Genomic DNA, 16334 nt, shown 5'->3' with positions numbered 1-16334 from the left:
CCCCAGACTAAGAGAGACATAAAAGAATGAATAACGTAGTTTCTGCCATGAAGGACTCAAAATTAAGTAGTTAATGAAACCAGTTTTCCATTTCCCTGAGGTTTTGGGTCTCTGAAATATCTATATCCAATGGCTATGAGACAGTTACAATTTTGAATTACCATCCTAAATCCTAAGCTCAAATCACCTTGAGTCCCATTGGCCACTTTTTGATCTGAACTTTTTTTTTTTTAAAGATTTATTTATTATGTATACAGTACTCTGCCTGTGTGTGTGCCAGCAGGCCTGAAGAGGGCACCAGATCTTATTATAGATGGTTGTGAGCCACCATGTGGTTGCCGGGAATTGAACTCAGGACCTCTGGAAGAGCAGACAGTGCTCTTAACTGCTGAGCCATCTCTGCAGCCCTGATCTGAACTTCTGACTTCTGACTGTAATGCTGGGAAGGTTGCCATCCCAGTTTGCCCGAGCCTGAAGTTGGGTCAGCTCCTAGGGTACCAGGTTTTCAACACTAAATCAAAATGTGTCACAAGCAAATAAGAATTAAGCATCTAGCACCTAGTGTTAGGAGAGGAGACTGAGGAGGGGTAAATGGGAAGGAATAGACATATTAACATTCATTTTATCTAAGAACGTATTAACATACGGACAAACATAAAGAGTAAGTGTTATTCTGTTCCTCTTGTATAATAGGCCATGGCCTGGAGCTGAGAGGGGGGTATACAGTTCTTTAGGGTATCCGTTGAGTGAATGGCAGAATAGACATGCCAGAAAGCTAGCTTGTGTCCCCACCTTGCGTTGCCCTAAGGAGCTCCTGTGTTAACGTGGAACACATAAAGTCCAGAAACTGTATTTAGAACTAATTATGAGATTGAGAGCCAGCTTCTCTGTAAGAAGTCAGTGGAAGCTGTTTCCATGGAGACCCACTCACATCCAACCAAGCTGTGTTCAAATGTCGCCCCAACGGTGAGAAGGCATCGTCACTAAAATAAGGTACATTTCTAGAGGCTCCCCCAGGCTTCTCCAACATGTCTCCCACTATTTGTGATCTCAATGGAGTCTTTATTGCAGCCTGCAGCATGTGTTGCACAAAAAGCCTCAGAGAGTCTCCCGAGTGCCAGGTTGGTGGACAGCAAAGATTCAGCAAGGAATCCTGCCCCCCTCCCCCGTTCATTTCTCCTGTCTTTGGACAAGTTACCCAACCGTGAGGGTCAGCTTCCTCACTGCTAAAATGGCAGGCTCAAGGGCTAAAGATGCAAGCAACTGCGTTAATGCATGTAAACAAAACAACAACAACAACAACAACAAAAAATGCTAGGCTCACAGTAGCCTACGGCTAACGGCTCATCTGCCTTTTAATGAGCCCAATCGGCTGGCGTGATGGGGCAGGAAGTGGTTCTCTTCCAGCTTGGCCTGCAACATCTCACTCAGCTATGTTTCAACGTCTGTCCCCATTCTCCCCCCCCCCCCCCAGCCTGTTCCCTGCCACTTCGGGATCAAGTGGCTCAAACACTTGGAGCTTCTACTGACGTCTTAGAGAGGAGCTAGCTCTCAGTGTTATAGTTAACACAGGAGCCCCCTAGGGCACTGCAAGGTGAGGGGTGGGCACACAAATTTGCTCTCTGGCGTGTCCACTCCCCGTCCAGCCGGCTATCATTGTCCCTGACTCCCGCACCCCAAGCTATTTCTTTGGTTCACTATGTCTCCTCTAATCTCAATCCATGTGAGAGTGAGGTAGGCGTGGGTTTCTTAGATGAGACATGAAAAGCAGCGCATGGGGTTTCACGGTAGCACGTCAGGAAGCCAGCCTAGATGCCAATAGATTTGTGAGACGGCCTGTGCCGAAGCCCTGAGCTTGCCGTTGAGGCATGCGGGAAAAGCTAATTAATACTGCCTGTTCCGTGCCGCCACTCAGCCCTGGAGAAGACAGGAAGTGGAACAGAAAAGGAGCCACAGCCTGGGAGAGCTGAGAGTCACCTAAATAAATACGCACACTAGCCGGGCGTGGTGGCGCAGTGGCGCACGCCTTTAATCCCAGCACTTGGGAGGCAGAGGCAGGCGGATCGCTGTGAGTTCGAGGCCAGCCTGGTCTACAAAGTGAGTCCAGGACAGCCAAGGCTACACAGAGAAACCCTGTCTCGAAAAACCAAATAAATAAATAAATAAATAAATAAATACACACACTATAGTGAGTTCTCTGCGTGTGTGCGCGTGAGAGAACGAAGAGACGCAAGGGACCGCAGGACGGTGTCGTCTGAGCTGCAGATTGAGCAGGGGGTTGGGTGGCTGGCCTACAGGTGCCCTGCGGATGTATGTTGGGGGATGGTCTGATGTATTTTGATGCTAATTAGTGCTTACTGTCTCTGACTAACCTTTTGCTTAATAAAAAGCCATCCCACCTGGGCAGGGCAAAGGAGATAAGTAGGGCTAGGAGAGAGAGGAATTCTGGGAAGAAGGACACCAGGAGAAGGAGACCTGAACTGAAGAGAGGAAGGCCGCCATGGGTTAGCTGGGGGAGTAGCACATGGCCCGCGGCAGGGATGGAGAATCCAGCCCAGATGAAGAACATGAACAAGTATTTGGGATTATGGATGGGAGGTAGTTTAGAGGATTGATATCTGCCCTGCCCCAGGTTAACCAAGGCTATTTTAAAATATAACAACTGTCTGTGTGTCTTGACTGATTGCTAGCCGGGCCTACAGATGATACTGATAATGCAGATAAATTTAAAAAACAATAGATATGCTACTGGGGGCTGGGCCATGCAAATGCTTTCTAAGAGGAGATGCATCCAGATGGCATGTGGGTACACATGGAATCCTTTCTGCTTTATCTGCAGCATTTTCATGTTGAACACAGCCTTTGTGTCATTCTCGGGTGAAGCAATCTCCATCCTTTTCTTTTCTTGTTTTGGTTTTTCGAGACACGGTTTCTCTGTGTAGCCTTGGCTGTCCTAGACTCCCTCTGTAGACCAGGCTGACCTAGAACTCACAGAGATCCGCCTCCCTCTGCCTCCCCAGTGCTGGGATTAAAGGCGTGGGCCACCACGCCTGGCTCGCATTCTTTTCTTATATGTAAATAGACTCTGTATTAGTTTTCTTGTTGCTGGGATCAATAACATGACGAGGAGCAAGTCAAGGGAGGCAGGGTTTCTTTGGGCTTACATTCGAGGGGACACAGTGGACCTTAGGGGGAGCATGGAGGCAGGGTGTGAGGCAGCACAGAGAGATGGATGCTGGTGCCCAGCTCTCCCCTTCCTTTCTACTCAGTCTGGAACCCCAGATCATGGACCGGTGCCAGCCATATCCACTTCACCAGCCTATCTGGAGACTTGTGCCCAGACAGTCCCAGGGCTGTCTCCCATGTGCTTATAGATCCAGCCAAACTGAGAACGACAGTTACCCTTCACAAACTCTAAGTCTCTGAGGGCAGCTAGTGAGTCCTAGCCCCACGGAATGGCTCAGTGGTCACTGTGCTTGTTGCCAAGCCTGAGGACCTGAGTTCTGGCCTCAGGACTCATGATAGAAGGAAAGAACTGACTCTAAGTTGTCCTCGGACTTCCACACACATACCATGGTGACACACACACGCGCGCGCACACACACACACACACACAGAGTCATTCAATTAATAAGTGTTTTGTTTGTTTGTTTGTTTGTTTGTTTGTTTTAAACCAAACAGGGGCTGGAGAGATGACTCAGAGGTTAAGAGGACTGGCTGTTCTTCCAAAGGTCCCACAACCATCTATGATGTGATCTGATGCCCTCTTCTGGCCTGCAGGTGAACATGCAGGCAGAGCACTGTATACATAATAATAAATACATCTTAAAAAATAAAAAATAAAAAAATAGCTTAAACCAAACAGAGTGACCCATCACCTAGAGAGTGGTAAATTCATAGTAATGTCTGATGAATCAGTAAGCAAATGAATGCTTTGACTCCTCACTCTGCTATGAGTTAGCTCTGGGGTCTATCAGATAATCTCTCTGCAACGTGGTCCGTGGAGTGCTCATGAGGACCTGATGATTTGGTACCCAGAGCCTGCAGAACAAACAAGCGTTAAACATATCCACCGTGGATGCCATTCGTCCCTGGCTGACGTGCTGCTGCTACGCCTTTTCTACAGGCTTGTGATGGACCAGAGCCTGAGGCAGAGGGAAGCTGCTACCAGAGGAGAGATTTCAAAGCCCTGCTAATGCTGGAGTGAGAGCTGGTGGCTGATAACGGAGTTCTGTTTAGTCAGGAAAGAAGGAGACTCCTAGGACCACTCCCTACCCAGCGGCTCCTGAAGTGTCACGGACTCAGGGGAATGGGGGTAGGGTGGGGAAAGCCAGGTGTGGGGAAGGTTCCTTCATCTCTTCCTACATCCTTGGCTTCACTGCAAGACTTGGGGGGTAATTCAGGCTTTCCTCTTGTCAGCCATCATGTGAAGAGTCACGAAGAATGTGACTTGGCTCTGAGTTTCAAGTATGTCTGCATAATACAACTGTCAAGAGACTTTAGGCTCTTGAAGGCCTGGGACCAGAGGCTATAAATTTAAAGGAGGGGGGAAAAAACCGAGGACTAGCCAATCACTTTTTAGTTTCTGTTTGGTTTTTGACATGCTAGGGGGTCAAACCCAAGGCCTCACTTTGGTGGGGGTGGGGGTAGGGTGGGGCGGAGATTGGTTTTGATTTGTTTGTTTGGTTTTTCCTTCTGAGACTCACTGTGTAGCCCTGGTTGGCCTGGAACTCACAGAGATCCACTCTGCCACTGCCTCTCTAGTACTGAGATTAAAGATGTGTGCCACCAAAGGTGTCAGGCCTCAGTTTTAAATACCACTCTTACCACTGAGCTATATCCCAACCATTTTTAAAGTACTGAAGAGGGAAACTTAATGTATTTTTTTTTAAAAATCGCTTTCAAACACACACAGTAAAGGTTAAAAATGGCTTCCAGGCTGGGCCTTCTATGATGTTGTTTGTTCACTGGTCTCATTCCTTTATTAATTAAATCCAGAAGTCACCCCCCCTCCCCCCCCACATCTGTTTGATAAGTGCTCCCCAGTCTAAGAGTGCAGGGCCTATAGTAACTGGTCAGTGGGGAAGCCAGATAGTTCATTCAGGCCTCACCTCTCAGGGTCTGTTGTGAGGTCATCGGTGAGCAGGTGAGTTGGAAAGGTTCAAATGTGATTAGGTAAGGAGAAAGAAAGCCAGACATCTGTCTTTTGGTGGGTGATTTGCTGCTATGCAAGCTTTGGAAAACAGCTCCTTGCCCTGAGCCAGAGGCAGCCCTCGGGGCCTGAGTGTTGAGGTGGCCAACAACTGGCAGGATCCAGCCTGAGACAGAAATCTTGTCGCAGACTTTGGGATAAATTCGAGGAGCCTGATGGGGGGGGGGCGGGGGGGGGACGACAACTTTGCAGACAGGAGTGTGCACCAGCGGCTTCAGAGATCTCCACCTGGAATCTCTGGGTTTTTTTTTTAAATTCATTTTTAGAAGCTAAGACCCTCTAAGCTTAGTCCAGATCTGCTTGCTCTAGAGCCTGGTGGGGCATGCTGGGTGGGTGCCCTTACATAGAGGATGTAAGTGGTCCAGAGTCTGGAGGTGGAGGCAGACAAGGGAGATAGGAAGAGCTGTGCTGTGACTATAGGGCTGGGTCCATTTTGCTCATCTCACTGCAGCCAGTACATAATGTTAATGTTAAAAGAATGAGTAGGTGTTTTGATGGGAGAAGCTTGCCAAACACTACGTGCATAAAGGGATTTAGAGAGGGTTTCCTGAAATTTCTTTTCTTTTCTTTTCTTTCTTTCTTTTCTTTTTTTTTTTTTTTTTTTTTTTTTTTTTTTTTTTTTGGTTTTTTTTGGTTTTTTTTGGTTTTTTGAGACAGGGTTTCTCTGTGTAGCCTTGGCTGTCCTGGACTCGCTTTGTAGACCAGGCTGGCCTCGAACTCACAGCGATCCGCCTGCCTCTGCCTCCCAAGTGCTGGGATTAAAGGCGTGCACCACCACGCCCGGCTTCCTGAAATAACTTAACTGAGACTTCGGAATAGGAAGAGCAGTCAGGCCACACTGTCCTTTGCATGGTCCTACAAAGGAAGAAGAAACCGCAATATACTTTTCAGGAAGTTTTCCATCCCCCATCCCTAGCCCCCGCCCCCCTCCCCTTTTAGTTCAGTAGCCAAGGGGAGGGTTGCTTTGGATTTCTCAAGAGCTTTGTAATGGGTACAAGGCTTTGTAGCGCCAGGCACACAGTAGATGCTCAGTAAATGAAACAGTGCCCCATGAGCTATGGCTCGCCTGGCAAAGTGGCAATGCCTGATGCCTAATGCGTCCTGCCCAGAGCACTCTGTAGGAAGGATGATTCCGTTTGGCTTCTGAAAACCCAGTAGGTGCTCGCATTAGGTTCACAGTTGTTGGAGTTAGGCTGTTGGGGGAGGGATACTGACTGTACTTCCGGGTTTAAATTTTTGAGCTGGAGATGCTGATTAGTTTATGGGGAAGCAGCTCAGCGTCCCCCCAACAGAATCCGCCTGCTGAAGACACAAACGGGCTGGGCTGGTTTTTCTGTCGGAGGAAGCGAGCGAGAGTGTTGTCCCTTTAAGGAATCAAGCCAAGCTTATCGCCGGAGAGCTGAGTGCGCAGGTGCAAGGACCTGGGAGCGGAGGGCTGCTCTACGGCTGGCTGCAGGACCCCTGGCCTCTCTAAGGTAGGTAAGGTCAGCGAGGTGGGAGAGAAGGTGACGGTGGCTACGCTCTTAGGATAGGGATTGCAGCCTCCCAGAGACTGGCCACTTGTCCCCACTGTCCGAGGCCAGTCCCTTCACCCCAGCATCACAAGGGTGAATGCCGATGAGTCGAGATACAAACCTCTCTTCCTATTCCATTTTCCCGCTCTCTCTTAAGGTGGTGGTGGGCAGGGGGCGGGACGGGGAGGCCTGAGACGTCCCCAAGCCGGGTCTCCCCACTGGCTGGCCGACTGCCAGCTTCCGTAAGCTCAGGGATAGAGTGAGGACGACTCTGGAATCTGCATCCTATCTCTCTTCCTCCTCCGGATTCTCCGCGTTTGAACCAGCCGCGGCGCCTTTCCTCCTAGTGTCAGGGTGGATTTAGTCCTGTACCCCCCACCCCCATCCATGCTGCCTACACCGCCCTGGAGGTGGGCTACAACTCCCTCTCCTGGTCCCGGGGAATCGCAGCTCGAGGACCTTGTTTTCGGAGTTTGGGAGAAAACTACTGGGCAGGCAAGCTGTAAATCTCTGTAGCTGCTGAAAGGAGGGAGATGGAGAGGAAGAGATTCGTGACCTTTGAGGTAGGATCAAAACAGGCTTGGCAATGAAAAGTCTGCAAGCATATGTGTGGAAGGGGCTCCGAATGTCAGGGCGAGCATGCTCAGGATCTGAAGAAGAGGTGGGAAGGGGAAGGGGGAAGTTAGCTTTTTGAAGAGGGCTGGGAAGTGGGCAGGTTTAGCAGTGAAGATATGTAAACAGCTGCCTCCAGGCAGGGACTACTGGGGTCTGTGTGTATGTATCTCACTAAGGTGATAAGTATTCCTACTTACCATTACCTTAACAGCCTTCAGGCATATCACCCTTCCTAAGAGGTGGTCTCCTGCCTAGGTGACTGACAGACACAGTTGGCTCAACTCTTAAAGACCATGTTTTATTTGCCAGGAGAAAACACTTTCTTTTTCTGGGTCTCAACAATAACCATCAGGCTCTAGTTGGCTCCCTTGCATATGGCACTTGAAACGTTTAAGGAGGAAGGGCTACTGTGGTGCTTCCTTTTCTTTTCTTTTTTTGGTTTTTTGAGACAGGGTCTCTCTGTGTAGCCTTGGCTGTCCTGGACTCGCTTTGTAGACCAGGCTGGCCTTGAACTCACAGCGATCCGCCTGCCTCTGCCTCCGCCTCCCAAGTGCTGGGATTAAAGGCGTGTGCCACCATGCCTGGCTGGTGCTTCCTTTTCTTAAACAAAACAAAACAAAACAAAAGAGAAAGAAAGAAAGAAATGATGTGTTGCCAGGGAGACCAGAGGTGAAGCCTCAAAGCTAATGTTTGGCCATCTAACACTCTCAAATGACCTAGCCCTGTGTCACCTCCCCTATCATGACCAGACTTCTGTACTTCCCCTAAGGTTTCTCTCCTGCCACTAATACCAAACCTGCCTCCTTTCAGCTGTCGTTACCTTAGCGTGTCCCAACTCCCTCTCCCTTTGGTGGAGTCAGGATGCTGGCCTAACCACTTTGGCAGTAAGAGCTGGCTTTTATCACCCCAGCTTAGACCGCCTGGGGCTTTCTGATCACCTTAGAGATGCAGATTGTGAAATGCTAGCTGGTGCATGATTTACTGCTCCCTAGTCCACAGACCTGTGGGGGAGGGGCCATATGCTCCTGGGGGGGGGGGCGCAGATCAAGTAGCTGTGTGTGCAGGAGGCTTGTATTTTGAGCCAAATTTTCTTTTAAAAGGTCACTCGGGAGGCAGAGACAGGCAAATCTCTGTGAGTTTGAGGCCAGCCTGCTTTCACAAGGTGAGTCCAGGACAGCCAGGGCTCTGTTACACAGAGAAACCCTGTCTCCAAAACCAAAACCAAACAAACAAAAAAATTGTTTAAAAATTAAATTTGAAGCTCAGTTCTTTATGTTTCAAAGGTGGGGGCAATAGCTGTGTGAGGCAGGCCTGTGTGTGATGGTCCAAGGGATAACACTATAACCCAGTGAGACCTCAAGAAAGCCGCCTGTTAGTGGGAGTAAGCTCTCTGCTAAATTGTCTACAGGCCAAGGGACAGAGCGCACAGAGGTGTGTCATCATGAGGAAGTGTGAGACATCTTCCACTTGTTTTGGCTGCACCACTGGCTTTTTCCTCTGCCTTGGGAGTTGGCAGGAAAAAAACAATGTTACGGTACATTCTGTGTAAACTTAGAGGCACGGGTGAGAAGGGCTCTGCTGTGGATCGGTGGTAAAGTTCTTGCCTAGCTTTTGTAAGTTCCTGAGTACCTGAGTCCTTGGGTGGCTAGCCCTCTGGGCAGGAGATGGGGTTCGGTTGCCACAGTGTTTGCTTAACGTGCATGAAGCCCTGCACTCCATCCCCACCACCACATGCAGTCATGGAGACGCATGCCTGTGATCCCAGCACTGTGGTAAAAGCAGGAGGATGCGCAGTTCAAGGTCATCCTTGGCTACACTACCAAAGGAGCTGTGCATGAGGGTGGCAGCACCACTTCAGTCTCTGGGCTATTCATGCTGCCGGGAAAGACTTCCCTGCTGTGCATTCCTGGTAAATGTCATAAACTTCATAACCACTCAAGGAAAGAAGTGGCCAGACCTGTGCCTGAGAAATCTCCAGCAGCCCAGCTCTTCTCCCAGACCGCTGTTAATTGTCATACCAGTCCCCAGTAGGACTCATCCCAGATTATATGCTAATTTTAGGTGAAAAGTCTGGACAAAACCCCACCAATTCAGCACTTGGGAGGCAGAGGCAGGCAGATCGCTGTGAGTTAGAGGCCAGCCTGGTCTACAAAGTAAGTCCAAGGCAGTCAAGTCTACACAAAGAAACCCTGTCTCAAAAAAAACCAAACAAACAAAAAAAACCCCCACTAATCCCTGAGCAGGAGAACAAACCAGTTCGTGAACAGGAAAGCCCACCAATCCTCACTCAAGAAATCCCGGCCCTAGAAAGCTCTACCTCCTAAGAAATCCTATAAAAAGGCTGGGTCTGCCCAGTTCCCTGCTGTCTTCTCTTAGGAGCAGAGGCAGTCAGTCACTCCTGGATTTGTCCCTCCAATAAATCTCTTTTAAGAGATTTACTGCCTGGCCGGGCATGGTGGCACATGCCTTTAATCCCAGCACTCGGGAGGCAGAGGCAGGTGGATCACTGTGAATTTGAAGTCAGCCTGGTCTACAAAGCGAGTCCAGGACAGCCAAGGCTACACAGAGAAACCCTGTCTTGAAAAAACAACAAAAACAAAACCAAAAACAAATAAACAAACAAACCCCAGAGATTTACGGCCTGGTGTGACTCATTGGAAGAAGAGAAGATGCCGGAAGAGGAGCAGAGCACAGGCTTCTAGGCTCCTCAGCTCCTCAAGGGTTGGAGTAACCTTTGCCTTGAAGCTGTAACATCTCTGCAGAGGAGGCCTCTGCTCAGAGCCGTGCGGTTCCTGGGCTCCTGTGTCTTTGGGTCGCGGGGACACTGTCCCACCCCAGAGCGGTGTGCTTCCTGGGTTTCCGTGTCCTAGGATAACTTCCCTCAGAGCTGTGTGGTTCCTGGGCTTCTGTGTCCCAGGAAGGACAACCAAACAATGACATTTGGTGCCGTAACTCAGATACCCTTCCCTCAGGGCACTGCCCCACCTTGGATCCAGGGTTCCTTCCCAGGCCTCAGAGTTGCCCAGGAACTCTGTGGGTTGCCCGGACACCTTCTCACCCAATCGAGAAGGCAGGCCAACCAACGAACAACAATGTGCCCAAGACTTGTAGACTTGTCTGGGAAAGTGATGCTGGGTAGTTGATGAGAAGAAAATGACTCCTGAGAGATGAGCAGGCACCAAGCTCCTAGTAGCCTGGCGCTGGAGGCCCCTGTGAACCAAGGAGCGGAGGGGGAAAAAAAAAAAAGCAGTGTGACCTTGTGGGTCTCAGCTGCCCCACGCTAGCTAGCTGTTCTGACAGGAATGTTCATTGTGTTGGTAGCCATAGGAACGGGGTGGACGCTGGCGAGGCAACCCTATGGACTGGTAACTCCTCCATGAGAGACTGTATGTTGACTGCAGGGGCTTCTTTCTTCTCACTCTAGGAGTTGGCTTTCTTTCGACTTTCTAGCCCTACTATTTGGGATTTACCAAGTGCTCACCAAGGGCCAAGGCACAGTGGGTCTCAAGTGCTTATGAAGGTATGGTCTGGCTCATTCCAAAGCTTTGGGGGAGGAGGAATGGGTGAGGTGAACTCAGGGTGCCAAGGAAACCCTAGCTGAGGATCTAGCTTACAGAAAGATCTGTAAAGGAGATGAGGTGTGTAACAGGTGTCCTGTAGGTAGAGCGAGGGTTATAGAGAAGAGAAAGCAAGCCAGTGCAGACAGTTCCCAGAGGTCCACGCCATTAGTGGGCCTCATATCTCAATCCCCCAAAGGGTCTAGTTTGGAGATGAGAGCTGGAAGTTCTCCTGGCAGGAAAGTCCTCATTAATGGATTCATGAACATGCAATATTAGGTTCCGTTCTATCATTCCTCTTGCTGTTTTCCACCCTGGGGACCAGGCAGGGGGTCCAGGGGCAGTGATGGTTTGTTGTCTTCCAAGCCATGGTTGTTTGTAAATGTTGGACAGATGGGGGCCTGTAAAATCACTACTCTTAAAAGAGAGGCGGGACTTCATGAAATCAAAGCAGCTGATGTTTGAGAGCCTCCTGCCTGGTGTGTTGAGGCAGTAGGCAGGATCTGGTAGTTTATGTGTGAACAGTTAAAGATAAGGGATAAGCACCCCTTCCAGGGACAGAAATGGGGAAAGTAGAGGATTGGGGGACCCTTGAGAAATGAAACTGTATTTTTTGAAAAAAAAGAAAGAAGGAAAGGAAGAAAAAGTCTTTTGGTATCATTATGGTAACCAGATGTCAATTGGGTGGATCCTTCATGTTATTAACAGTCTAAGGAGCTTTACTTTTTGTTCTAGGAATTAGCACAGGGTTGTAATCAAACAACAGCTGTTTAGTATTTGTTTCTCGGTTTGTGTGTTTGTTGAAGGTTATTTTTATAAAACTGTGTTTCTCTTAGTTTCTTTCAACCTGGCTATCACACAAGTAATTGAGACCCTTTTATATTTGCATATAAAGCTTTACAACACAATCTTGACCAGCTTAATTCTGTTTTTTGTTTGTTTGTTTGTTTGTTTTCGAGATAGGGTGTCTCTGTGTAGCCCTGGCTGTCCTGGACTCGCTTTGTAGACCAGGCTGGCCTCAAACTCAGAAATCGACCTGCCTCTGCCTCCTGAGTGCTGAATTAAAGGCGTGTGCCACCACACTCAGCCTTACTTGTTCTTAACCTTCCATGTTATCCTGACTCCATCTTTGCCCAAAATCCCCAAGTTACTTGCTTTGTAGTTCTTTCTTTGCTCCAGCTGAATCTTCATCTCTCCTGCACCTCTGCCTGTAGCTGAATCCCCCACTTCCTCTTCTAACTCCTCCCCCCCTACTTGGCAGGAAGTGCAGAACTAGTGTCTCTACTGCTCAGCGATTGGCTGTAAGCTGCTTTATTGACATATCAGGGGTACAAGTGGGGAGCAGTGTTTACACAACATTGATACAGAAAATAATCAGAACGAAGCTTGCAACCAGATATGGAGGGAAGAGATCAACATTTGAATTACACAGTAAACTTATGCCCATTCAGAGTCTCAAATATCCTACCTTCCTGGCTAGATTACAGGTGGGCCCCGTTATGACCACTTTATATAGGTGTGTGGGGTGGAACCCAGGGCTTTGTGCATCCTAGCCCCCTTACGTTTACTATGAAAGACTGTTCGCTGCATATTTTTTTTAAATTTGCATACAAAGTAACAAGTTTGGCATTTTCTTTCTTTTATGGTTTGTTTGTTTGTTTTTGGTTTTTTTTTTTTTTTTTTTTTTTTTAATTTTTGAGACAGGGTTTCTTTGTGTAGCCCTGGCTTTGTAGACCAGGCTGGCCTCGAACTCACAGAGATCCACTTGCCTCTGTCTCCTGAGTGCTAGGATGACAGGTGTGCGTCACTGCGCCCAGCTCTTTGGCATTTTCAAAGATACTTTGTTTATATTGATTCCCCTTCTCTTCTTTCTCTCCCTTCGGCTTGTACCCTTTTGCCTCCAGTTTCCCTCTTTCCACTTTTGTATCACATGTGTTCTATTACTCGGTCTTTATTTAATGCCTTTTCTCTCCCTCTCAGTCACCTATGTAGTTTCATAACCTATATCCCCACACTCATCCCCTCATAGAAGCTAGCTAGGGTCTGCATGTGAGGAAGACTGTGTGGCCTTTGGTATTTGTCTTTCTGAACTTGGTTCTTACCCCCACCCAGAGACAGGGTTTCTTTGTGTAACAGAGCCCTGCCTATTCCGGACTCGATTTGTAGACCAGGCTGGCCTCAGATTCACAGAAAGCCACCTGTCTCTGCCTCCCAAGCGTTGGGATTAAAGGTGTGCGCCACCATGACCGGCCCCTGAACCTGTATATTTAAAAAAACAAAACAAAACAAAACATTCAAAATGTAGTCTTTTCCAGTGCTATTCACCAACTATAAGATTTTGAGTGTGGTTTTATCCTGTGTCTTTTTTCTTTCTTTTTCTTCTTCTTATTTTATTTTATTTTTATTGTTAGCAAGGATTTCTTTTTGTAGCTCAGGCCGGCCTTGAACATGATCCTTCTGCCTCCGCTTCCTGCATGCTGTGCGGTTCCAGGTCTAGCTTTGGTGCTTCTTTTCTTGTGTTCCTAAAGCTTCTTCTGGGGAGGAATTTTGGCTAGAAAGAGAGTGGGGACCAGCTCACCAGGGTCCAGCCAAATTTTGTGCCTCCCCCCCCCCCCATTCTGTGTGAAGCCGGTGTTGTTCCTATCATCAGATATCCCGTTGATAAGCCCTATCCTCGTTGCTGAAGACAAACCTCTTTAAACTCCCAGCTTTTTTTGAGAGCAGGTTTGGGCAACAGGAGAGTATCTTGGGAGTGCTCAGTTTCCATCGTAGGACTCTACCATAGCACACACGGGGCAATTTTGATTCCCTTTTAGTCCAGTGGAAAATGCAGATATGATGGCAGCTTGCTGGGTGCTCCCCAGCCCCTGGAACTGAGGGACCACCTAAGGAGCTGCCCGAGTGGCTTTGAGCTTCTGTTTGACACGGATGGAGAAACTGGTTTGGGTTTCAGGGTGTTGTTTTATTTCAAACATGATTTCAAGGAGATAGCTATCTTCGGTTATCACAGCTCACATCTTAGCTCCAAGCGTCTGGCGTCTCACAAATGCCAAGGCCTTGCTTCTTAGACAATAAGAGTTTTGAAAACTGTACCGCTGGTGTGCAAGTCTCCTCCTAGCTAAGTTCCTGGTTGGTCTGTCTAATTGGCTGCATCCCCACGGTTGGGTGGCAACACTTTCTGGTTCTCTGTGGTCCTCTGCCCATGGGGCCCAGACCAGCATGCTGAGCTATCTTGTCCACAGTGTCACTTGGGTGGCAGAATTGGGGAGGAGCTGAGTGTTGACTGGTTCCTGGGTAAGAATCTCCAGGGAAATGGGTTGCTGGTGTTTCATGAGCTTTCTCATCAGCTCTTCTCCGAACCATTAGGGGACAGGAAGCTACAGCAGGGTAGAAAGTGTTTTTCAGTGTCTGTCTTAGAGTGCTGGACCCTGAACCTCAAAGGCTGGCATTCTTGCTGGCGTGCAGTACCTCTGCGCTGTCGCATAGGTTAGGACCTCACCCCCCACCCCCGACTCTGAGTAGTGTCTTAATGTAAGCCTTCAAGTTCTGTGTGTCATAGTGTTTCCTCTCTCATCCTTTTTTCGGTGCAGAAGTCCTCCCTGCCCCCGCCCCCGGTCTGTTTTGGTTTTGCTTGCTTGTTTGTTTGTTTGTTTGTTTGTTTGTTTTAGACTGAGTCCTGCTGTACAGCTCAGGCTAGCCTTGAGCTTCTAATCCCTACTGCTTCAGTTTTCTGAGTGATTGAACTATAGATGTTTACACCATGCCTGGCTCCTCTACTGTCTTTTCTTTCTTCCTTTCCTTCTTCCTTCCTTTCTTTCTTTTTCTTTTCTTAATTATTTATTTATTTATTATGTATATACAGTGTCCTGGCCTGCTTGCCAGGAGAGGGCACCAGATTTCATTATAGATGGTTGTGAGCCACCATGTGGTTGCTTGGGAATTGAATTCAGAACCTTTGGAAGAGCAGACAGTGAGTGCTCTTAACCTCTGAGCCATCTCCCCAGACCTCGTTCTTTCTTTTAAATTGACTATGTACCTTATTGTTTATTATTCATTGGGACAAACGAGACTGTTTCTTTTTTATTTTCTTTCTTTCTTTCTTTATTTTTTATTTTTTATTTTTTGTTTTTTCAAGACAAGGTTTCTCTGTGTAGCCCTGGCTATCCTGGACTCACTTTGTAAACCAGGCTGGCCTCGAACTCAGAGACCTGCCTGCCTCTGCCTCCCAAGTGCTGGGATTAAAAGCATGCGCCACCACGCCCAGCTTGCTTCCTTAATGTGTGTGTCTTGTGAGTTTTGCCTGCGTGTATGTATGTGAACCGTGTGTCTAGGAAGGACAACAGAAGATTATCAGATCTGGTAGAACTTGAGTTACAGTTTGAGCACTTATGTGGGTGCTGGGAACTGAACCCAGGTCCTCTGCAAAGCAGTCACTGCTCGTAAGCACTGAACATCTCTCCAGCCACAAATAAATGTAAGAGGGAGGGGGGGGAGAATCTCACTAAGTATCACTGCTGGCTTGGAAATCGTTGTATAGACCAGGCTGGCTTCTAACCTACAGAGATCCACCTACCTCTGCTTCCCCGAGCACTGGGATTAAAGCCATGCACCACCATGCCTGGTCATATTCCCCATTACTTTAATGTCCAATAATTTAAATTTGTATGTAATGGCTCCATATAATCTTTTTAAAAAAGCTATGCCAGCATTTGTTTACCAGATCCCATGTAAGTGGGCAGTCTTGCTTCCAGTCTTGCATTATAGTATGTTACAATAAATAAGCTTTTATCAAGATTTAGATAGATAGATAGATAGATAGATAGATAGATAGATAGATAGATCATAAGAGTGAGTTTAAAAAAGAAAAAGACAAGGAAATTGTTAGGTCAAAGGAAGGCACATTTTACATCGCCACTGGTTTTGACAAATTGCTGTCCCATGGGGTTTGATGGTGATTGTATAAACTGGTACAGGATATGAGAGACCATCTGTGTCTACACAGCCTCACCATACAGTCTACAATGGGTTTTTACTAAGTGAGAGCTTAGATTACCTGTGTCTTACTGTAAATGAGACTGGCATGTTTTCATGGGTTTCAGGGCTGTTTCTAGTTCCTTCCTGGGGAGCTATCAGGTCACTTACTCAGTCTTCTACTTGTTCTGGGTCCTGGGTCCTGGGTCCTAACTTTTCCTTCCCATCTCTTCACACTTGGCTGTGAAGCCCAGCCCCATTGTATTCCTCTAGCTCTGTAATTTAGCCTTGTTTGCTGGCCACTGCTGTAGCAGGACTGCCCTCCTTCACCCACTCCTTATGTCTCTTTTTTTTGCATTCCTTCTAGAATGTAGCATTTAGGTAAGGCCTGATCCAAATGACGAAGCAGAACTCTAGATCTTTATTTGAGGTTCTTTGTTTTGTGCTCCAAGCATGCTTGTTTCC

At 47.9% G+C, this 16334-nt stretch overlaps 1 protein-coding gene across 2 annotated transcripts in view; it reads left to right on the top strand.

Annotated features, from left to right (window-relative positions):
* Window positions 1–6226: 6226 nt before the first annotated feature.
* ABHD6 (abhydrolase domain containing 6, acylglycerol lipase) overlaps window positions 6227–16334 on the top strand; it is a 47164-nt gene continuing 37056 nt past the window's right edge. The window contains exons 1-2 of one of the 2 annotated variants that reach the window (XM_084795428.1): window positions 6227–6366; window positions 6584–6687. The gene's annotated coding sequence lies outside the window, so the exon portion shown is untranslated. Of the gene's footprint in view, window positions 6367–6427; window positions 6688–16334 lie in introns of those variants that run through there. The other variant, XM_084795427.1, reaches the window with a different exon arrangement.

This window comes from Acomys minous, assembly GCF_964271855.1.
Source record: "Acomys minous genome assembly, chromosome: 9".
NCBI lineage: Eukaryota > Metazoa > Chordata > Mammalia > Rodentia > Muridae > Acomys > Acomys minous.
Note: the sequence above shows the minus strand (reverse complement) of the source record. Positions and strands in the feature narration are given on the sequence as shown.